General features: G+C 34.6%; 1 protein-coding gene across 2 annotated transcripts in view; it reads left to right on the top strand.

Moving 5' to 3' along the window:
- LOC112048422 (zinc finger CCCH domain-containing protein 13-like) overlaps nucleotides 1-25355 on the top strand; it is a 102137-nt gene that overhangs the window by 34240 nt on the left and 42542 nt on the right. For both annotated transcript variants that reach the window (XM_052882791.1, XM_052882790.1), the window contains exon 3: nucleotides 2950-2985. The gene's annotated coding sequence lies outside the window, so the exon portion shown is untranslated. The remainder of the gene's footprint in view (nucleotides 1-2949; nucleotides 2986-25355) is intronic.

The following is a 25355-nucleotide window of genomic DNA, read 5'->3' as shown; positions in this document are numbered from 1 at the left end:
GGGTATGAATGCTGGTGAAATCACTTGCAATTAGGCATAAGTGTTTTGATTGTTGGTGAGCCATGATAGCTCAGTGAATATGACCTCTGCCTTCGATTCGGAGGGTGTAAGTTCGAATGCGCTCCGGGGCATGCAGCTCCAAATTTTCAGTTATTGGCATTGAAATTAACAATCACGTGTCGCAAACGGTGAAGGAAAAACATCATGAGGAATCCTGGATACCCTAGAATTTTCTAAGTTATCTACGTCTGGCAACCTGCATTGGGCTAGCGTGGTGGACTATTAGCCTAACCCCTCTCATTCTGAGAGGAGACTCGTGCTCAACAGTGGGCCGAGTATGGGTTATTAATGATGAAATGTTTCATAATGATAGTTGATGCAAAAAGTATAGGCTCACTTGATCGTCAAAGTGAACCCTACAAATTGAGTACTAGGCGCTTATTTATGCTATCTTGCTGTGCACCAGTAGCGAAGACTGAAATTTTGTTTTAGTTATCCCTTTCATTTGTGTTTGTAAATGTGTTTTTGGCTGAGTACGTTAAATTATTAACATCCGTAAACTCGTGGATTTTTAAAAGGTAACTCGACACGAATCGGGTTGTTAGGAACATTCGCTACTGTGTAGAAATCGTGAGTGCACAGCAACCCGATGTGGCTTAGTCTATCTTCAAAATTTAATTAAGTCTTTGTCCAAGGAGTAATTATATCCCGTCCTGTAAAACACAACTTTAGCTGTGTGATTAATTTAAACAATAGCTAAAATTATATTAAAAGCGTCCAAAAAAAGAAAAAAATAACGCGCAAAAAATTAACCCACCTTCGGAGAATACCGCAAAACCCAATATCCCTGGCAGAGTATCAGATATTACATACTTGCATAAAGGGTCGCTGACCATACACAGGGTAAAGTAATATAAAAGAAAAATATTCAATAAGTGGTTGTGTATTCAATGTTTGAGTATTTTTTTATGAAATAAGAAATACCAATTAAAATAAAAAAATTATGGCTTCTTATACAATTGATTACTATCAAGTTAATTTTCCGTGAGTAGCTTCATGATGAGACGCTCAACTTTTTTATTTCCGAAAATTCTTGATTTTGGTAGCTAACTTGGTTATCAGGTAGTAAAAATTTCTGAGCGTCGGATCGTCCACTGATCGTGGGCTACTAGTAAGGTGACAGCACAAACGCTTTGTGTATAAACTAAAGGAACGTCAGCTCAACAGAAACGCATTGTTAAATTATTTAGTGCTACATGAGGTGTGTGGCATAGAAGTCCGTTTACAGTGATAGATGATAATGTCACATCATTAAGTGTAACTTAAGAAATGTGAAAAAAAATGTACATACAAGTATTTTATTTATATTAAAAAAACCAAATCCAAGTATATTTTTGGGTAGAAATCCGTAATTTTAAACAAATACTTACATAATAGAACCTACAAGTATAATAATTGCAAATGCACGTAACGTCTCCCAAATTAGTGAAGTAATGTTAAGTAAATCTATTTGCGTACGAACGCTAAAATTTCTACTCGTAACTTTAAAATATGTGTTCCTATTATGTAAGAGGTATGTGCAGATGTTGTTTATGCTAATATTATAAAGAGAAAAGATTTGATTTTTTGTTTATTTATATTGAACTAGCTGACGCCGCGCGGTATCACCCGCGTGGTTCCCGTTCCCGTAGGAATACGTAGATAATATATAGCCTATAGCCTTCCTCGATAAATAGGCTATCTAACAATGAAAAAAATTTTTCAAATAGGACAAGTTCTTGAGATTATTTTACCGTTCAGCTAATGAGGCTCTAATATTATAATTGGCTACCGTACCCACTTACTATAATAAGGTAGGGGGGGCCTGACGAACTTTCAGCCTTCATAAATGAGGTAAATCTGACTACCGCAGGCATTTAGTTCAATATGTCTAAATTGTTAATAATGCTCAAAAAGGTGAAGCAATTTATCTCATTCAAGGTCTCATAACAAATGTAAATAACCAAAACTAATCACCGCACGTATAGACAGTTATACGTTAACCTTCTGTAACCCATGGAACCTTAGCCCTCATTCGCACGAGAGTTTTTTTAACGGACGTTAAAAAAGCGTTCAAATATAGTATGAAGTTAAAAACGTGTTTTAAAAACGTTGTCGTGTGAACATATACTTGGGAAAGCATTAGTTGTATTTAAACGTTTTTTAACGTCCGTTAAAAAGCTCTCGTGCGAAAAGCATTCAAATATAGTATGAAGTTAGATGAAGGTCTATTTCCAACGCCCAAAATTGAAAATACAACACTGCACAAAAAATGCGTCGTGTTTTAAAAACGTTGTCGTGTGAACTTAAACTTGGGAAAGCATTTGTTGTATATGAACGCTTTTTTTAACGTCCGTTAAAAAAACTCTCGTGCGAATAGCGGCGTAATGAAGTTTTACATCAGTTAATGTAGATAAATAGTATGAATGCAGGTCACCACCATGGAGTCCATTAATTGCTATCTGCAACAACTTTCACACGTTCGGAGATATCGCGATGCAAGTTTGTTTTCGTTTTTATAATTTGTTTAAAGTAAATTACTTTAACTCGGTAACAAGTTTGGATTTTAAAGAATAAATTTGTGTTAAAACAGATTTTTAAATGTATAAATGTTTATGCTGATCTTTATTTTTGGTACTCAATTCTACCGAGAGATGAATCTAAATTTTTATAATACTTTTTCTCAGATTCTGTTATATATTGCGGAAGGGATATTATTGTCATTAGGTTGTACCTGTTGTTAGTATTCAACTTGTATAAGCTTTTGCTAAATTAAAAAGGAAATGCGAATAATATCAAGTTTTCACATTGTCAATGAAGGGTAACTAAACTAGGTAATTAACAATTATTGACAGAGGAAATTGTTTAGGAAAATATATATAATTCTAAATATGTTTTTTTTCCTTTCAGGTTGGTGTGACAGTCAAGCAGATTAAAAACACAAAGGTAAGCATAAAAAATACATTTTATGCGTTGCTTTATAACCACGATGTCCTGGATACGACTTATTTATTTACATTTATACAAGACTAGCCGATGCATCGCGGTTTCACTTGCGTAGTTCCCGTTCTCATGAGAAAACCTATGACACTCACTAATAACGTAGCTTTCTAGTGGTAAACGAATTTTCATAATCGATTTAGTAGATCCAGTTAAGTAATTTAGTAATTACCAGTAATTACCCCCTACAATACCACAAACTTTACCCCTTTAAAATATTTTAGTAATGTCTTTTATTTTAGTAAATTATAGTAATAGTATAGAAATTGTGACCATGCTTTCACTAGGAACTAAATGACTATTAATCCAGTAGATATTAAACAACCAAAATTTTATCCTGAATTAAAAAAAAACTACTTACTGACATAATAATATTATTATAGAGCACAGACTAAACTACTGAGGCTTGGTACCAGAAATGATGAAAACTTGCATACAAATTTGTATTGCGTACATGGTAGCATTAAGGGAAAACTTTTTAATTTTTTATGTCTGACGTAAAGTATTGTCTACTTTTAATTTCAAGGCAGACGAAGCCAGTTGTGGCTTATATTTGCGAATGGCGAATATAGTTATGTTCCGTTAAAATAGAACAAAAAATCCTATTCATGTCCAACAAATCGCTCATGCTGGGTCGAACGCAATGTACAATATAGCTAATTATACGTCTCAGTGTCTTCAATGATGACCGCAGGCCGAACCGACCGTTAGACACTTTTGGAACTAATACAAGAATTTTGTGCCGTTAACGTCTGAACTGAAAAACGCGCACACTTTAAAATTATATACGGATTGAAGAGCATCAAGTGTTGCCAAGTGATTTTTATGTCACTTATTTTTTATTGGCACACTAAGCTCAACGTGAGCTCAAAGCTATGTAAAGCTTTGAGGTACCGTAATGATAGACACCTTTCAATATATTTCTATAACTAGCTGACGCCGCGCGGTTTCACCCACGTGGTTCCTGTTCCCGTACATATACGGGGATAATATATAGCCTATAGCCTTCCTCGATAAATGGGCTATCTAACAAATCAAGAATATTTCAAATCGGACCAGTAGTTCCTGAGATTAGCGCGTTCAATCAAACAAACAAACTCTTTAGCTTTATAATATTTTTCTATAATTTACCAACATTTACTTGATACCACCTCTGGCACAGTATTGAATACTTTAAGACCGAGATATACATCTACTTTGAACTGCTGTTCACATACTATGGTATGATCCAAAGAATATATACTCCAAGGAGAAGAAGTTTATTGTTTAGAGTATGAAGTTTTAACCTATAAGTGGCCGAGCATTTTGCATTGATACCGTATATTATTAAAATATTATATAGCTTGTAAGAAATGTATGGAACAAAATGAATAAAAAAAGGAAGTGAATACATGAAAAAGTTGAACATAACAGCGACATCATTTCCGCATACGTAATATTTTTGAATTTCAGCCAGTCAGCCAGTCAGCGGTAATTTTAAATGGAGATTTTTGATTTTTTTTTCATCGAGGTTTAATAAAACACTTGCATACTTTTAAAATAGTTGAAGAAACAAATTGAGAAAAACAACAAAAGACAAAAATATTTTTTCTAATGTTACCCGCAATCGAATTCAGGATTCTTATATCGTACCTCGGTTATACGCCATGACTATGTAGAACTTGGTTGAAATTAATGTACGCTTACTGTCTGATTTCTTTCTGTACCTACTAATTTATTTCCTGGTTGCGGAACACATGCATATCTCCTATGTCCGAAAGTCTTTGTACTGAAGTTGAAGATCTGTGCTTGACTAATTTTAACAAGGGGCCAACCCTTGTTAAAATTAGTCAAGCACAGATCACCGTAACTATAAAATAACTCAAAACAAAAGTCGTTTGTTGCGTCCATCCTTAAGCACACTAAATTGAGGATTCATTATATGTTAATTAACGTAAGATAACAATTGCATGTATGACAATGTATTTTTTTTATTAGTTAAGCACGTAATAATTGCATGATGTTTATGGGAACAATGGGCTGTTGTTAGTTTTTGTATGGTATATTTTAGTTCATGGTAATAATGTACATATATGTTAATAGAAAAACTTAGCTAATCTTATCTTGAAAAATTATAATTGTCAATAAATCATGATGATGATAAATGATGATGTTCATAATTAAATCAAGAATCATATTGATGAAATCACCTACGAAAACATCAGTTAATTTTTATGCATCACACAGATGGGGAAGTTCCTACTTCTGATGCTATATCAGATTTCTGGCGTAGGCCAATCTGAAGGCAAATGGATAAGAACTGTCAAGAAAGAGTGTGAAACATACATGCATAAATCGATATTATCTACTACTCTATACTTAATCTTATAAACAAGTAAAGTTTTTTGTTGTAGGGGTTAAAGGGATCTACTAAACCGATGTTGCCTCGATAAATGGGCTATATAACACTGAAAGAATTTTTCAAATCGGACCAGTAGTTCCAAAGATTAGCGCGTTCAACCAAACAAACAAACTCTTCAGCTTTATAATATTATAAGTATAGATTTGATAATAATCGCAAGCATTAGCAAATTATCAGCTTATGTTTGATGAAATAGTGAAAAGAAATAATGAACAATACTAGAGAAGCACCGAAATAAGCCGTGAGACATCGAGGCCAAGCGGTTATGAGGTTCCCATACACGCCTCGAAAGCTCATTGTTGTCTTTACACAATGTTTTTAAGCACATTTAATTATTGGTATAGCTATAGCGTAGAGGTGTGAATTAGTTGAAGTAATTACTTTTTTTTGTATGTATATTAGGAGCAATAAATCTTTTTGTAATGTTATCGCGTAGAAAGGAGATGGTGCATTTCAGGTCCACTCTTGTACCCCGTATCATTAAAATTTAAAAAATAGAAGCAATTTACTAACATCTTAATAAGTAAAAAAATGTAACTAATTAAAAAGAATGGCCGTATTCCGCGGCACGCTAGCCTGAACGACATCATACGTCGTGCTCTTGTCACCGCCGGCGTGCCAGCCGTTTTGGAACCTAACGGTTTGGCGCGTGACGATGGTAAGAGACCAGACGGCATGTCTTTGATGCCATGGAAGATGGGTAGGCATTTGGTGTGGGACGCGACTTGCGTAGACACCCTTGCACCTTCACATCTTCCTGGCACGATTAGATGTGCGGGCGCTGCTGCTGCATCAGCAGAGACTCTCAAGCGGCGCAAATATAGCAATCTCGTCGGAGATTACATATTTGAGCCGTTTGCGGTCGAAACACTAGGACCGTGGGGTCCGAGTATACGCTTTCTTTACAAAGAAATTGCAAAGCGTTTAATCGACACCTCCCGTGACCAGAAGGCTGGCCTGTATTTAGGCCAAAGAATTAGTATTGCCATACAACGTGGCAATACTGCCAGCCTTCTGGGCACTACCTATGATCGTCGATTCGGACGAATTCTACGACGCCTGAGCCTTTAGATATAATTTAAATTTAGTATATTTTCTTTTTAATTTTTATAATATGTTGTTATAGATATTTAGGTACGTAGTTTTAATATTATTGTAAAACTTTATAAAATTGAATAAAGAATTTTTATTTCAAAAAAAAAAAAAAAAATTAAAAAGAAAGAAATAAAATTAAGAATAAGAATAAGAATTGTTTTATTTGAATAACTCAGTACATAAATAGCAATGACGTCCTGGCCCTTAAACTAGGTAAGCCAGTGACTTCCCTGGGTACATATGCTACATACAATATTCAAAAGGATCTTAAAAATACAATACTGGAAAAAAAAAGTTTATAATTAATAATTTTGTGTGCATGTTAGTGCGTGTGTGTGTGTGTGTGTGTGTGTGTGTGTGTGTGTGTGTGTGTGTAAATACATGCAATTAAAACCCTAGTTTTCGAGATAAATCAAGATGGCGTCCATAAAGCTACTGTGACATGACAATTGATAGCAAACGTCAAATCGATTATTGCATTGAAAACGTCATCGATCCGCCATTATTACCCATATTAGTGTTGCATTTCTTGGGAGAGAATGAATATTATTTCAAAAGAATTAAAGTCAATTCGGAGATTTGTATAATCAAAAATAGAACTCCAATTTGTGTATATTTCTCTCCATTTATAGTATCGTGTTAGATTTCGAAAATTTATATAATGCTTCTTTCTTTATAGCTCACTATTTCTTAGCTTGGACCACGGCTCAAGTCCATACGATTTCGTGGTCAGAATCTACATAGATCAACCATTGGATCAACGAGGCATTAGGCCTAGTATTTTGCCTAGCTAGAACAATACACAATCAAAAAATGCCTACTCATCGGACCTAAACAAACCTACCCACACCTTTCCACTCAGTTTTTGTGACTGTCAATGACCTTGGTCATGATAATAGCAATTCATAATTTTCTCCCACTTCTGTTACTCACGGATCAGCTATTCGCACACAAAGGTCGTTGGTTTCTTTTACAGAAGCTCGACAGCGCGTAACCCACCAAGGCGTTACACGGTGGGTTGACGGGTGACGCAAGCATTTGCCGAATAAGCAATTGTATATCGTTTATAACTGTATAATACACAGAGTGGAATTCAACCTTGGCTGTTTGCCCAATTTTGAAAGAGGTTATTGTCCTTTGCGGTGAAAAAAAAACATCGGTTGTGGTCAGTTTTGGCTTGGGAAACATTGGTTTTGAGGTGGCGAGAAGCGATCACGTAAAATCATTGTTTTTGAAAAAAGAAAAAGGATAAATAATGTGGATATTTTCGGTTTATTTATTGTAGCTTCAAATTATTAAGCTGGGTTATCTACTCGATAAATGCGTCAAGACAAATCCACCAAACTTGTTTGACATTTCTGTGTCCTTGTTCATTTCACATTCATGAAATTAAAAAACAAAAAAAAACATTAATTTTCGGAAAGCGACCGAGTAATCAACATGTCTCCTTTGATAATAATTTTGATACTTTCAATGGATAAACACGTAATCGTAAAGCGAAATTGTCAATCATAGTTTTTGTTTAACTATTATTTATTTTCAAGAAAGTAATTTAGAATCGATCGTTTCTTTTTAACTGACTTCAAAAAAGGAGGAGGTTATCAATTCGTCGGAATCTTTTTTCGAGATCACTGAATTATTTTTTGTAACTTATATATATTTTTTGCAAATAAGATGTTACTGTTTTTTTTTTCAAAAAAATTTCAATTAACTTATCGTTACAAAATGTATGAAACTAAATTTTTCATTAAATGTTTAACAATCTTGTGCGTCAAAACTGGTTGTAGGTATAGGCCATATTTAGTCCGGGAAGTTTTACTCTACGATAAGTTACCCCTGCGATGTGACTGCGAATCCGAATTTCCATGCTGGCAATCGAACCCAATAACTCCTAGGTTGCCAAGTAAGGGTTTCTTAACTGTACCTGAGACGTTATCAAGTAAATACATTGTAGAAATATCGAATAGCATTGTGCTCGGAAAGGTACTGCAAAATATTCCATTAAAAACCTAAACATATTTCGTCCTAATGAATTCCTAATTATGCAAATTATTTTAATTAATCAGACATAGGTTCTATAATAAAATTGACCTCAATCAATAATGCAATTATTATTGACCTTAAAGTTCTAATTTAAATATCAAGGTCAAAATAAGTTAATAAACCTATGCAATAAACAAGTGATTGATAAAACGCCTTTATATTCTACTAGCCTATTTACGTCTGTGAAAAATTATATTAAACCGAAAACCAGGTTTCCAAAAAATTCAAAGTGCTTTGAAAATGCAAACGAAAAAAATAGTTACCAATAATAAAAAAAAATAAGAAAGGAGACCGGCCATTTTGGGCCTAGCTTGTTACAAAATAAAATATGACGAAAATCCTTTATTTTAATAAATCAAAATCACCAATTTGAATTAATTTTTAATATTTTTGAAACTTGTGTCGATATCGTGTACTTTATAAAGTAGATACTTGCCCATATCATGATTATGCAACTGTCAATTAAATTGAAATGAAAAACCAAACTAAAAACTATTTAAGTAAGACTAATTTGGACATTGTAACGGTTCATCAGTGAGGACTTATGGTTCCGAGACTTGGTCGGTAACTATTGGGCCTCATAAGACGGCTCAGAGTCACACAGCTGGCGATAGAACGAGCTTTACTCGGAATATCTCTGCGTGATCGAATCAGAAATGAGGAGATCCACAGAAGAACCAAAGTCACTGACATAGCTCAACGAGTCACGAAGCTGCAGTGTCAATGGGCGGGACCATATAGCTCGAAGAGCCCATGGATGTTGGGTTTCCAAGGTGCTGGAATGGCAATCGCAGTGTTGGTCGACACACTCACCAGGTGGGCTAACGACATCAAGCGAGTCGCACCTACTTGTTGGATGCAGGCGGCTCAGGATCGTGATGTTTGGAAGTCCCTACACAAGGCCTATGCCCTGCAGTTTATTGGCTAGTATGATGATGATGATGATGATGAACGGTTTATTAATCAAATCTAAAAACCGTTTCGCCTACCCAGCAATGTATGAAAAATTGTCGGTCTCCTTTAGTGTTAGCATTTCATAGCAAATATATGAACTAATAACGTACAAGCATCTATCTACCGTTACTGCCTACAACCTACCGTTACGGTGACAGTTAACGGTTACGTAACCACACAGCCGCAACCTTGGTTAATCGCAACCACGTAGAACGTAGATGCGTCGGGTCAGACGCCTATTAGAGTACTATTAGCGTATACCTTTTAAACCATAACATAGATTGCCTCGTTGGTCCAATGGTTGTTCTATACGACTTTGGATCATAGTGACCTAGGTTCGAGACCCACTGTAATGATATTGTGATTTTTTTTCTTTTAAAAAAGAAAATTACATTAGACTCGTTAAGCCGTCTGTTTTGTGGGTGCACGTAAAGAGATAATTGTCTGCGTTTGTAACGTAAGATATTGATAAAAACAAAGTTCTCTTATCTCTTCTCTTTTGTTGTGGTGGGACGAAATAAAGAGCTTTATGTAGACAAGCTTGTCTCGTTATCTCGTGCCGCATATCTTAGTATCATTGGCCAAATGGCAGTAAACTTTACTGTTTCAAACAATATTAATATGAAAATTAAGTGGAAATAAGCTTTAAGACACCCCTCATCTATAGGAGAGACTCCTCTCTCCTATAGGCGAGATCTCCTGGAGTCCCTAGAGTAGTCAATTAATGAAAATTAAAAAAAACATTGGCTGATGACAATGATGATAATGATAATGATAAGTAGGCAAAAGCTAGTTTATTTAGTTATTAACCGGCGCCCCACGGTTTCATCTGCGTAATTGAAATTCCTGTGATAATAAGGGGATAAAATATAGCTTATGCTTAGCTAAATAACGTCGCTTTCTAATGGTAAACAATTTTCAAAATCGGTTTAGTAGATCCAGAGATTATACCTTTGCAAGACCCTTGCAATACGACGAACTTTACCTCTTTATAATATTATTGTAATTATTTTATTTTAATTATGTAGGTACATAAAGCCTTCTGATTATTCAAGTCACTGTGCCACAGGATCCTAGTACGCACGCGCCACCTAATTAGTACCAATTATGTACGCAGACGGAACTGGGGCAAAAAACTAACATCCATACATCCATTGTCAGATGCTTCCAACATGGGTTACCTTCCGTCCGCAATCCGATGCTAGAATAATAGCTTATTGTTCTCACAAGTCACGACACCTAAGTGTTATACTGGCAAGCGATTTACGTATTTAATCACCCGTGGTAGGGAGCAGTTTGGCGTGAAGCTTAGTTAGCGAACGGTGTCACGTGTGTAAAGCCATAATTTAATTCACCTAGGAATTACAAACGGACCCTCGATACCTGAATCCATGAGGTACTGACTGTTTGCATACCTTTGTAAAGTGAAGATTCTAAACAATAGAAAGAACTCCAACTTTTTAAGTCCAACGAAATGAAAATTGCTTATAAAAGAAGCGGTTAAAATTGTACTGGAGACCTTGAAGTATATTTTAGGATTTTCAGTATAAATCCCTAACTTAAATACGGATTCCGGTGGATCATATTTGGCTCTGTAACGGTTGCTACGACCGGAATCGAGGGATTAAGTAACTCTCCAAGATTACGTTATCATTGATGGTAGGTAATTATATCATATGCGCAAAATATGCGCGGTTACAACGACGAAAACATCACGCGCTCCATTTCTATTCGTCTATTTTTATGGTTGGTTTCAAATCTTCATTTTCATCATCATCATTATTAACTAAATGTAACGGCTCACTACAGGATCAGGAGGACTATTCTGTGACGATGTTTTGCATTACTCGCAAGTGCGAGTTTCGAATTGGTCTAGATCTTTCTCTTTCTAAAGAATCCTGTTAAGAGAGAGAGAGAGAGGTGAACTCGAAAATCGCACATGCAAGATATACAAAACATCGTTACAGAATGAGCCTTCCTGCCCCCCTAGCTAAGAGAATCGACGTGCCACTTGTCTAGGGGGGAAGGTCTCTCTATCCTTATAGGGCAGAGGATATAGAGTTTAGACGTTAATGTTTTAATCTTAAACAGCCACGGCCAGAAGTCAATGCTAGTGACCGGGTACGACAGTTTAACGTGCTCTCCAAGGCATCCATAATAGCACCAACTGCCTAACTCCGGGTTGAAAATTATTACTTAAAATTGCTTAGAGGAAAGCTCAGAATTTCATTTGATACCAGGACCTCATAATCTGAATAGGCTAACCACTGAAACAACGAGGCATTTAATTCGGATATGTACGTAATTAATGAGCTACAATACGACATTTCTACCGTCTCGCCTACCACTCACATAGTACGAGATCCGGCATACAAAATATATATTTCTACTGCCGGATCTCAGACCAACAGTTCGAAATCGTACATTTGCCCGCCACTGAAGCGTGTAAACTTACGTGTGATCCGCGCGGGTGGTATCGTGAAATCGGTTTCGTTTATTGTCTGCGAGCGAAAAAAGTTGTACGAGAACTTGGCGCGCAATGAAAGTTACCGTAATTAGCGTAATATGTAAAAGATAAAAGTTATTTTTACCCAACCACCCAAGGAAGGTAGTTTTTACGAGTAGTTTCATTCTATTGTGTATCTGTGCTCTATATGACAGTTCTGTATTTAAAACGGCTTCAGACCGTTTTAAATACAGAACTGTCATATAGACCCCGTAACGATACATTTTGTCATACCAAACGTATTTGTCAAACAATTTGATCGTCTGTTCATGATAGAAGTCTCGCGGCTATAACCTGAACTAAAATTGACAGCGCCTTACACAAATGACAATAAGACTGCCATTACCAGATGACAATGAGCGCAATTAAGACATTGACGCCGCGTCTGGAGAACTTCTTTCATGAAAAGGACTTTACCTTTAAATCGTTTGTAAGTTTGATAAGCAAGTTTGTACCAAACTTTATAATTTTTATTGATAAAGAAAGCTAAAGGAAACTTGAGCTAACTTATCCTAATAACTTCATGACGTGGAATGGAGGCAAGAATATTGACTGAATTTCCGCGTTTGACATACAAATAAGTTCTTTGCGCTAATAATGAGCCAGCCCTTCTGTCATCAGTGGAGGCAACTTTACAATCTTAAATATTTATTACTGGATGACACTTCCTTATATCATTTGCCGGAAAATCCGCCATTTTCTATAAGCTATTAGTATAATAACTCAATCGTTAATTGTGCCTAATAACATTAAATTGCTTCAAGGTAATTATTTCGAATAGTTTTAACATAATTATTAAAGGCACTATAATGAAAATATATTCGTTATTGATAGAGACAGAATGTCTGTGTTTTAACATCTGGTATGTCTTATACAGTGCTTATTTTAATTAATGACTTCATCTTCAATCTTGATCTGCACAAAGTTGATGTAGCGATAAACGTCTGATCATTTTAGATTGAATTGATTGAATGTTTGTCAATAGATCAACTAAATTAATTATGAACACAAACACGGTCAAGGCTATATGCTGGTTGTATTACATAGTATACATTGGTATTTGTGCCTACATACAATCTTTGTAAATAAGGACATAATACATTTTTTGTTATTAATTGCAAAATAAAATCCTACAAAGAAAAAAAATATGATGAAGAAGAAAATATTTTTTGTTGTCCTTAAATTTGCATCATCGATGAGTGATAATAATAATAGTGGCGTGAATGATGTTTTAAATAGGGTAGGCACTATTCGTACAAATTATACAAATTTTAAAAATTTTGTCTTTGGGATAGGCGGTGCTATTTTGCATTTAAGAAGTGTATGTTACTGGTAATAGTAATCAACAGCTTTTTGTAGTACTTCAGTTGTTAAAAAGTGGAAAACCATCCACAACAGCTGGCCTATTCACTATTTTGGACTTCATTATCAACCTTTTAAAATAAACTTCAAATCAATTTGAGAAACGTTATCTAGCTAATGTATAATATCCACCAGTAGGCACCGGACGACATTTGTTAAATAGAATCTCAATTTTGTATATGTCAACTAACATGCGTCAAAAATACTGAATTAACCTGCAGAGCATTAGCACATGTTTAGAATACGTAATAAATAATTCGTACAATGCACTATTCAGTAACTGTCAACCTAAATAAGTGTGCCTGTAATTTTTAATTACATGGAAGGAGATTTTTCCTGGCATATTCTTTTAATTTATTATTTGAATTAATTACTGCAGTTATTTGTACACTTGCTCTCGGTGTATTTATAATGACAGCGGAGTTAAATAGCATGAAATTGAGATAAAACGGTACTATAATCAGAGCGTTTTCGAATTAGCGAGAAAAAAATTCTTAGAAATATTTGCTATCGTAAGTGCTTAGCTGTAGCTAGGAAGTTTTACAAAACAAAGTAATGTTTAAAACAATGAATTTGTATCGTCTATTAATGAATTAGTTAATTATTGGTTAATTATTAATGAATTAGTTAATTGTAGTTATTATCATTGGATTACGTTTCAAGTATTACCATTAAATAAGGTTTAGGTATATGTATAAATGCAGGTGCAATCTTAATTTTGTGTTTGTAAAACACAAAATATCAGAAACTGGGAATCAACAGTAATTCCATTCACAAAGGCACCGATTTTCATTAAACATCGTCTAAAAACACTCGCCCATAAGTCACCTTTCATATAAAAAAACTAAATTGAAATCGCATCATCCGTTCGGGAGCTATGGTGCCACAGACAGACTGACTGATAGACAGACAGACAACTATATAAAACTTATAACACCCCACTTTTTGTTTTGGGGTTAAAAAAACTTGCTCTTATGATACTCGTATTAAAAGTTAATTGATTCTTAGACCAAATGGTGTAATGTCCTTTAGTTTAGAACTCCACCGGTTTAGTGAGCAACAATATAATATTGGCAGCATTCGTTACACTTGTCCATTTGCGATGACGCAACTTCCTATAGCGGAAGTGGTGGGCAAGCGGCTTACTTTCATCTGCCTTGTTACTAGTACAGTAGGACAGGCTTGAGTGCCGATAGCGATTGCATGTAATGTAATACTAGCCGGTCTGCAGAGACTTGGAGCATTCAAATACTGTTATTTCACGGGAAATCGGGAAAATTGTCGTGTGCGAACAGATAAAGATTAAAAATAATTAATTAGTAAAAAGAACCACCTCAATAACATCACGGATATGGGATCAGCATATAAAAGCCAAGAAGTCTTGTGTGTGAATTCCTTATGAGTCTATAGTCGCATCAATCACTATTCCAGCCTTTTCATTTGTGGAGGGGAATAGGGAAGATTGGTTATAAGAATCTTATTATTCTTGAAAAAAAAGTTATTGGGAAACGGATCGGCAAAGGATGGGATGGGAAAAGACTTGAATTTACTTTTTAAAATGACCTTCTCTATGACATTTATCTGCATATCTATGGTAAGTAATTGCAAGTTCAGTGCTGAAAATTCTCGATCATATGAAAACAGATGAAACAATATGACCTTTTATACTTAATCATCCAAGTATGATAGAAGGTAAAAGAGGTACGGGAGGGAGAAATATATCCACTGTTGTTGTTTACAAAATAACGTTGCAAAAATAATAAAAATATATACTGTACGCAGTGAATAACACCATATTTTAAAGTGGTTAAAAATTATTTCACCGTCTTAAAATTCATAGAAATTTGGTTGATTTATTGTTTATTATATTGATATTAATTAAATAATTATGTATCGAAGAGCGAAAGTGCAATAACTTGCTCTATAATCGGAGCAGTATTTATGCAACAAAAATGTCTGTTAAGCAAACTAACAACTTGTAGTATCCGTTCCAAATCAATCAAGACTTTTATCGGATTTGGCAATATCCGTAGTTTATTTTAAGAACAAGTTTTCATATAACTGCTATGAGCAACTAGTCGAGAATGCATTTGAATCCAATGGAAAAATAGGAATAAAACATTAATTAATTGTTTCCAATAATTTTATTGTAGACTAATGCAAAGTTTTGGCTCTTCATTCCTTATTCCCTCTGCGAAGTTATGGAATACCCTTCCAGCTTCCGTTTTGCCTACCACCATGTATATTACTTTACTACACACATGGGCATTTAATATGAACAATATTAATTTCGTGTAGTGCGTGGAATACGGGTTCGAAGTATATCAATTTGGTTAAGGTTTAGTGTTTACGTGACGTCATAAAACAGTTAAAATGTAGACCACCATGGCCGATAGATAGCGTTTAGCTTGTATTGTCAAAAAAATATTTAAAAATTAAACCTTTTATGTAGTCATATCTCAAAAAATACCTATAAAATATTTTTTTTCAATCTAGTAGAACGCTAATGAATAATTTAAAAAATGTGTTGACACTTTCTAGATAAGTGCGTTTGACCATAGCCTGTATCATTCCTTACATGATTGCGGTCAAGCGCTGGCCTGTACAGTGAAAAAATGATTTTTCACTAATCGATGTGGGCCATCTTTTTTCTATCAAATATTACTGTGAAAAAAATAGAAAATAGCGAGTCGATGTTCGTGCCTCGAGAGTAAACTTGTCAACAAAGAAAAATGTAAGTGGATAGACGGAAGTGAAACTGACGGTTGAAAAAAGCGAGAAGTAAAATTATTTATTAAAACGTATCGTTATGGTCATTGATTCATCACTCGCACAGTTCGGATCTTTCTTACGTTCGCACTTTCTCTTTCGTTTCTGATCAAGTGCCAATGTCCCAATAATTTTTATTGTTATCAAAACTGCTGACAAAAGAGACCACACCTTTTTACTTGTGCTGCTTCAAAGATATGGAATTTTAAAATATTTTGAATGCGTTAGTAATATTTTTCGTGATAGTGATGAAGATTAAGGACAGAATAAAGTCTATCTGTGATTTCAAAACAACTGTTAGTAAGTAATTTACGTGACACTAAAACACAATCAAGCTTTTCAAAAAAAATTGTCTTTTTGTATGTTTGTCCGGTCTAATCTCGGTTGTTGAGCAACGTAAAGAAAACTACTCTTTATCTCAATAAAATGCACGATTCGTGCAGGATTCGTGGAAAACGAATTTTCACACGGACGAAGTCGCGGGCTTCCACTATCACATCACACTAATATTATATAGGCGAAATCTTGTGTGTAAGTGTATATGTTTGTTCTTCCTTTACGCTGCGACTACTAAAACGATTTGGCTAAAATTTGGAATGGAAAAAAAATATTCTGGATTAACAATGGATAGGGACTTTTCATTCAGAAAATAACCATGGTTCCCGCGGGATTTCCACGCGAACGAAGTCGCGGGCGTCCGCTAGTTGTGAAATTAATTTGATGTTTTTTGTTTGGCAATACAATAAAAACTTTAAAAAGCGTTGAAAAATACATAAGTGACTTAAAAGCTCTAAAATTGCGTGTATTTTTTAAATTACGCCAGACTCATTATTATCTATGGTTAGTATGAATTATGTCTGTTATGATTGCTAGAGTGTAATACAAATTATTTACGCGTGAGCCAAGCACCAAACCTTGGACCAATTGTGAGAATAATGAAGTTGTAATTTTATGTTCTCTTGCGCATATTAACAGTTAACTTCAGATATAGTAGCGTTAACAAAACCTTGCGAAGGTTTACGCATATTTCAATGTACTTACGGATGTAATATTTTATTGTTAAAAACTAAATTAAAATAATTAATTAATTAAACGGTAAAACGCATCCGCTGCTATACATTTCCGTTAATATAATTTATTGTTCTTTTATATAAATCTTGTTTTAGAAACTATATTAAATATTTTTAGGAAACAACGCTAATCAATCAATCAAGAATGGCTTTATTTCTTTTAATATACTTTTTATACTTTTGCGATTTCAGAACCAAAACGCCAATTGATTGTGGAACGGGCCCCGAATTTATTTAAGTTTATTTTATTACTAGCCGACGCCCGAATAACCAACATATTCCTCAGTAGGCCCCTCTATCTCCCAGTGAAATTCGCATTAAAATCAGTCCAGCTATTCCAAATATAACCCCCGGATAGACAGACAGACAAAAATTAAATAAAGGTTTTAGTTTCGTGGTAATAAGTATGAGAAAACAGTCATTTTAGAATCACAGACAGATACTTGATTTTATTTATATGTCATCATCAACAACCCATATTCGTCTCACTGTTAAACACAGTCTTCTTTCAGAATGAGAGGGGTTAGGCCTTAGTCCACCACGCTGGCCAAATGCGGATTGGCAGACTTTACACACAACGTAGAGAATGAAGAAATTTCTCAGATATGCAGGTTTCCTCACGATGTTTTTCGTTCACTGTTTGAGACACGAGATAATATCACGTGATATTAATAATTTCTTAAATGCACACAACTAAAATGTTGGAGGTGCACGCCCCGGACCGGATTCAAACCTACACCCTCAGCGTCGAAGACACAGGTTATATCCACTAGGCTATAACGTCTCTCTTTATATGTATTGATGATATATTGATTTATTATTATGTAGATGACGATGCCGAACTAAACATTGTTTTGTCGACGTTTCAATCACAAGTTGGTGTGAGTTTCGCAGTACCACTATAATGGCTTAGCTGCAATAAAAATACATTTATATCTTTACCTTACAACATCCTAATGATGTGAATATTTCAAGTTATTCTACCTCAAAATAAAAATAAAAACTAAAGTGCTCTAATGTCATTCAATACAAAATTATCATTGAACATGCGAGTAGGTACCTACACAAAAACATATGTATACCACTAACATCAAAGAAGCTCTTCTTTTTCGGAAGTAGGTTAAAAATACTATAAATACACAGTAAACAAGTAAAAAAAAGAATTATTAAAATTGGTCCATAAACGACGAAGTTATGCGCGAACACATATATATATATACGGTCGAATTGAGAAACCTCCTCCTTTTTTTGAAGTCGGTTAAAAAACGCATAGAAACCGACAAAGGTATGAGTAGAGTTGGCTTTCATCTTATGGTAGACGTCCACTGAACTGCATCGTATGTATCGAACGCATCGCATCAAAAGGATTTTTAATTTTACGGTAAATAAAATCCGTTCTATGCGATCCGTACCATGCGGATCAGTGGACGCACTTGTATAACTTTCTATACAAAGAATACTAAAATCCGTTTGATGCGATGCGTCCGAAGCGTACAATGCGGATCTGTGGACGCCTGTTTTTAGACTGCATTCAAGGGCTAGCTTGTAATTTAAATAAACAGATGAAATGAAAAGACTATGAAAGTACAACTATTAAGGTATCGAGTATCATCGATATCTTAATAGTTGTAAACTAAAGAGCGTTAATTAAAGAAATCAGGTTACTACGGAATTCCAAACTGCGCTATAGTTAAACGTTATCTGAAAGGTGAATGCCCTTAGATAAGTTTCCAATTAACATTCTGACGATCGCCACAGTGCAGGTGAGGCCTAATGTAGGAGATGAAAGTAATAGCATCATTACACTTAGATGTTCCTTTACATTGTACATACAGTTACAAGAAAGTTTATAAATTACCTAAGTAATTACCTCGTTTGGTCGAATGGTTAGCCAGATCAGGAGGTCCTGGGTTCGAGTCTTCGTTAATATTGTGAATTTTTAGTCAGAATTGGGAATTAGTAATGTTACACCCCCCTAACTCGCAATTAAGCATCTATCTTCTAAGTTAACTGTTAATACTAACACACAAACCTGACGTTCCAAAAGTGTTTATAAAGTAAGATAGCTTGAAATAAATGAATTTTTAACCGACAAGAGCTTCTTGACGCGTATGTTTGTTACCTCCAAACTTCATTTATTAACCAATTTTGTAAATTATTTTGTTGTTTGAAAAAGTATACTTCCAGATTGATCCCATTTAATTTTCATAAGAATCGGTTTAGTATTTTTTTGTTAAACGCAAAGTAACTGAAACAAGTGAAAGAAATTGTACATACTGTGACCTACGGTCACTATGCTAGGTCAGACTAAAAACAGAAAATTAAAAACCTTTTTAATAAAAAAAATTAGCTGACTCTAAAAAACGAAAAAAAAATAAAAATAACATAATAACAAAAAACAAAATAAAATTCGAGAGCCTGTTAGAGTAATGCCTTGTACATGTTTTCTGTGGTAATGCATCTTTGAATTAAGTTTTTTTTGTTCAAAAGATTTTTGAATTTTTTGATTGGAGTAGTGTGGATATAAGATACCCCCTCTCCTGGAAAGATTGAGGAAAATTCCCAGGCCTGGCGCTGTAAAAATAGATTAGCAATTAAGAGGATAGTGACTGTGATATAAAACCTTCAACTTAAATGCTACTTAAATGGGCGTACAAGGAAGAAGTGTGGTATGAAATAAAACAGATTGAAAATATGGATAGTTTCCGCGCCGAGATTACGGCGGGATGCTCAATATATTATTTCAGTTGCAAGTTGCAAGTAACCCGTTATCCTGACACTGGACCGGTTAGTGAGCTAGATTGTTTCCTGGGCAAGTTAGCCCGGAGTGTGGACATGAACTACATTAATAGTCGATCTAAGTCCAGCCAGTAGTATAATACTTTAATCGATTACGAAAATAACGGGAGTTTTATTTTGTTAATTATCTTTTTAACATGAAAATTGAACTGACTTCAAAGACGTATTTCAGTTATTAACCGACTTCAAAAAGGAGGAGGTTCTCAATTCGGTTGGTATTTTTTTAATTTTAACACAAAATTACATAACCGATTTTCATGAAAATTACTGGAACCTGGAAGTATATGACGAAGTTATAAGTTAAAAAACATTAAAAAACATACGCATCGAATTGAGAACCTACTCCTTTTTTTGAAGTCGGTTAAAACCAATGCGTAATACTTTTTTTTTTTTTTATATATTTATGCTCTGGTCTATCTATTTTTAGTTTAGCAAGAAATTTTGCTAAGATTTTGGCATTAATTGACTACAATTCATACTTTGTTTGTGTGTCATGCAATTTTATGAATATTTTGTTTAAATTATTTGCAATTCAGTATCTTTCTATTTCATCTACATACATACAGAATTACACTACATTGTCTATGAATTAGGTAGTTACGCACTACTTAATCCATTGATATTACAAATTATAAAATAAATGTTACTAAATATTATTAAATAAATTGCCGCAGAGAAAATGTGTTTGTATAGTCGGATGCAATCTTTATGACGTTTCCAAATATCGTGCGTTAAGCTACACAGCACAAGATTTTAGGTATGACCGGTTACGCAGGGGCGCGGAGACTCCCACCGAAGTCGCCTCACGCGTCTTGATTGTAGAGTACTTTACGTATGAACTACATGTAGAGATCCAGCAACTTATTTCGGTGACGTCATAAGTTACAAGAGTTCCTTTTAGTATCGGTGTTCCTTCCACTTTAAAAATTAAAGAATTTTCTTTATAACTTGGTAGATATTTCTAACGTGCATAATCCACGTCGTTATAATATCATTAAAATTTTATACGGGACCTTGATCTTAAGACTGGTTAATATTATATGCATAATAATTTAAATTTTTAGCGAAATATTTATAAGCGAAAACATTCTTAATTAACATAGACACAGATTTTTATTTAAATATCTATACCATGGCTTAGTTTAGTTTTGATAGAACTTTGTTTTTCTTGATATTTTCATACTAATCGTTGAGGAATATGACTGAATCGTGAGTAGAAAATAACCGCATATATGATCGCTTTCTAACAAGTCTCGTAGAGTAGAAGGGTAAAATATTCTCCTTAGGTACAATAAGAGGTAGGTATACTAATCAAAGAGAGACGTGATAGTCCAGTGGATATAACCTCTGCCTCCGATTCCGGAGGGCGTGGGTTCTAATCCGGTCCGGGGCATGCACCACCAACTTTTCAGTTGTGTGCATTTTAAGAAATTCAATATCATGTGTCTCAAACGGTGAAGGAAAAACATCGTGGAGATTTTTTTTAATTCTTTGCGTGTGTGAAGTCTGCCAATCCGCATTGGGTCAGCGTGGTAGACTAATGGCCTAACCCCTCTCATTTAGAGAGGAGACTCGAGCTCAGCAGTGAGCCGAATATGGGTTTATAATGATGATGATGTTACAATTCAAAACATAAGCTAATATTTAACATGATTCTCGTAAATGATTGACTGTGTTACTAAGCATTCAAAGTAAAAAGTGTGTATTTTCTCAACCGAAACTATTTAAGATTTCAGATCGTGAGGATCATCTTGAGAGATATCCATAATTAAAGAACGTTTTTGTTTTAAATTGACTTTTTACTTTACATTAAGAGCATATGTAAAAACTAAAAACTTTTTGCGATAAATAATATTATTTAACTTACTTTTAATGTTTGCAAGCCATGTTTTCAACAACATTCAAACTATGAAATAGGTATAACCATCGTGCCATGTTGTCATGGAACTTCAACCGGCATCTAAATACACAAAAGTATTTTATTTTTGTATACTTAAGAGCTTTTGAAAAGAAAAGATATTGGTTTTGAAATAGGGCATTATTATAAGCTAACGCCGATGATTGGTTTTATAATTTAATATCGGTCGCGCCGCGGTCACACCCATTTACTACTTACCCACCCATTTAATACTTTCCATTCCAGTGGGAATACAGAGATAAACCTGAGCCTTTATACTTGCTGATAATGTAACTTTCCATGGGTGAAAGAGTTTTATAAATCACTTCAGTGGCTTGGGCGTGTAAGCGTAACACATAACTAAATCGTTGTAGCATTTATAACATTACAGTCAAAATTTCAATTTAGTTTTTATATTATTTATTTATTGTTTAATTTGTTATTATTATCTACAATGACAAAACGCATCAAATATGGGAATTAAGGTTTTAAGTTTCTTCGGATAATGATTTGTTAAAACATAGATAGGTATTTCCGTTTTATTACTCGGGTTTTACGAAATTCACAGATAGTATCGATAAATGAAGATGAATGTTTCGTAAATCTTACCATATTTGAAATCTTATCAACTATAGTTGATACTTGTAGTAGATAAGGATGAGATATTGTCTCATCTTGTTTAGAATTTTCTCGAGATGATGAAAATCTTGCATCATAATATCTTTTGTTTTGTATTCCGTATATATTTTTTTCAGTACACATGTTTTATCTTTGAATTTTCATATACATTACAACACTAACTACTTAAAGAAGGCTCCCTCGCCATCTATTGTAAAATCATTGCACTAATTTAGAAACCTTTCAGTAAATACTTGGGGAACCAAAATCTGATAGGTCTTACTTGTTTGATGAAAATATATATACAGTACTAGCGGACTCGGTCAAGCTTCGCTTTGACTTACCCCTACCCTACTCCTACCCTACCCCTACATTAACCTACCCCTACCCTACCCTACCACTTTTTTTTGCTATAAACCTCACGGAGCCCGAGACCTTTCCAACGAATGCAAAACCGTGGAAATCGGTTGGTCCGTTCTGGAGTTATAGCGTCAGGAAGGAAAACCCGAGTTATTTTTATATAGTAGAAATACACTAATATATATTTTTGTAATCAGAAACATACCTCACTATCAGTTCAAAATACATATCAAAATCAATCTGTCAAAATTATTTTTAGTATATTACAGAGCTTAATGTGAGTATTGTTTTATGAGCAGTCGTTTCTAATATGAATTAGTAGCTACCACGTCTCGAGTTTCCTGTGGTCTGCAGTTGTAGCACAGAAAAGATATTACAACCAGTAGTTGGACTTCATACTAGAGGTCGAAACGCGAGCTATACCTACGCTCCTTGAACATGGGGTGATCGTAGGGTGAAGACAGTCGCGACTGTGCCGCGGTGACGAACGAACGCACGGTGTATTAACAGAGTAAAGTGTATTAATAGTATTAGATTTTTTTAATTATGACCAGTAGGAAATACTGTGCCGTTTTTGGATGCATGAATTCAAAATTATCCCATCCAGAGATAACTTTTTTTAAGTTACCTGGAAACTCTGAAAGGTTAACTTTAAAATAAATTTACTTATTAGTAGGTAGGTACATAATCTTGTATTTTTTAATGGATAAGGTATTTCCTTTTATCTCCAGAATAAAGGTAGGTATCTGGATTAGTAAATAAAGTGAATAGAGTAAAGGAAAGTGATTGACACGATTGAAATATGTAGCTATACGTGGTTCATGAATCACGATACAGTAGGTACGATAAGCTTGTATTAAAACCTCGACTGCTTGTACAATGTATTGTGTGACTGTGCTCGGATCATTTGTGTTTTGTTACCCGACTGCGGCGAAGCCCAAAGGAGGAGTATGTGTTTGAATGTTATGACTTGTTGTTGTATGCGGGCGACGGGAGGAAAGGACTGCGCGGGTGTGAAGTCGTACGCGCTGGGCATCGTTACCCCCCTCCCGGACCGCGCCGACCTTCGGGAGTGTTACGAACAAATTTGCCAAGCACACATACTGATAAATGATATGTCATTAGACTCGTCTAGATAGGCCGAGTGTCACTGGGTAACTTAGTTCTTAAAAAATCAAAATGGCGGATTTTATGCACTTTAATGTGCAAGCTCATAAAACTTTTGCTCAGCTTGGCATTGGTGACAAGAATTTTAACCGACTTCCAAAAAGAATCGTATCGTATTTACAGCGATATTTCCGTCATTTGTAAACCGTTTTTTTTTTCTTTGGATGAATATTCTTTCAGGTTAGTCCCATTTTTTTCATGTCAGGATCTGATAATGGCATCCTAGAGAAATCTAGGGGAACTATCGTATCGTAGGGACAATTAGTGCGTTTGTTCATTGTTTCATTATCTATTTTAAATCACTACAATTTCATGAAGGTATTTATCTTTTTTTTTATTTGTTCACGTAGTGTGGAGGTAATACCTAGATGGCATCACCGAAATAAATATGTTTAAGAATACGACCAATCCTTCAAGATCATTGACGTAGTATCAGCCTTAATTAAATCAACCAATCAAAAAACACGCATTTTTAGTTATCACTTCCCATTTTACTACAATTTACAAAGTATTTTATTTGTTTATATAAAAAAAGTTTATTTACAATCACAAAACTAAGTGGAAACACAAAGTTAGCAAATGTAATTAAATTGCTGCATGCGGGCAGCCCTATGACATGTTTACGTACCGCGCGGCTGTAGGTATTTATTTCAAAAATACGGCCGAGTTATTATACTGCTTGTAATATCTTTACTGTGGTTGTAGTCATACCGTCGAATGAACAAGTTAATATACATTTCAACATAGAATTCAATACATATAACATTGTAGTATCTGTTTAATAGATTTTTTTCAACAAACAATTATTAAAGTCCTTTTCATGAATGAAGTCCCCCAGACGCGGCGCTAATGTCTTAATGGCGCTCATTGTAATGTGGTAATGGCGGTCTTATTGTCAATTTTTTTTTAAATAAACATACTTAAACAATACACATCACTATCTAGCCCCAAAGTAAGCATACAGAGTAGCTTGTGTTATGGGTGCTAAGACAGTTGATATTATAATATTAATATACAATTATATACTACATATAAATACTTATATAATGTATAAATACACACAGACACTGAAAAACACTCATGTTTATCACACAAATATTTTCCAGTTGTGGGACGGCCGTGGATGCAGAAAGCGGGGTCACTACCCACTGCGCCACACGGCCGTCATTTGGGTAAGGCAATGTCAATTTTAGTTCAGGTTTTAGCAGCGGGACTTCTTTCATGAAAATGACTACCTAACCATATCTGCTTAATATGACTACAGAATACATAATT

Source organism: Bicyclus anynana, chromosome 8 (assembly GCF_947172395.1).
Source record: "Bicyclus anynana chromosome 8, ilBicAnyn1.1, whole genome shotgun sequence".
In the NCBI taxonomy this organism is placed as follows: domain Eukaryota; kingdom Metazoa; phylum Arthropoda; class Insecta; order Lepidoptera; family Nymphalidae; genus Bicyclus; species Bicyclus anynana.
Note: the sequence above shows the minus strand (reverse complement) of the source record. Positions and strands in the feature narration are given on the sequence as shown.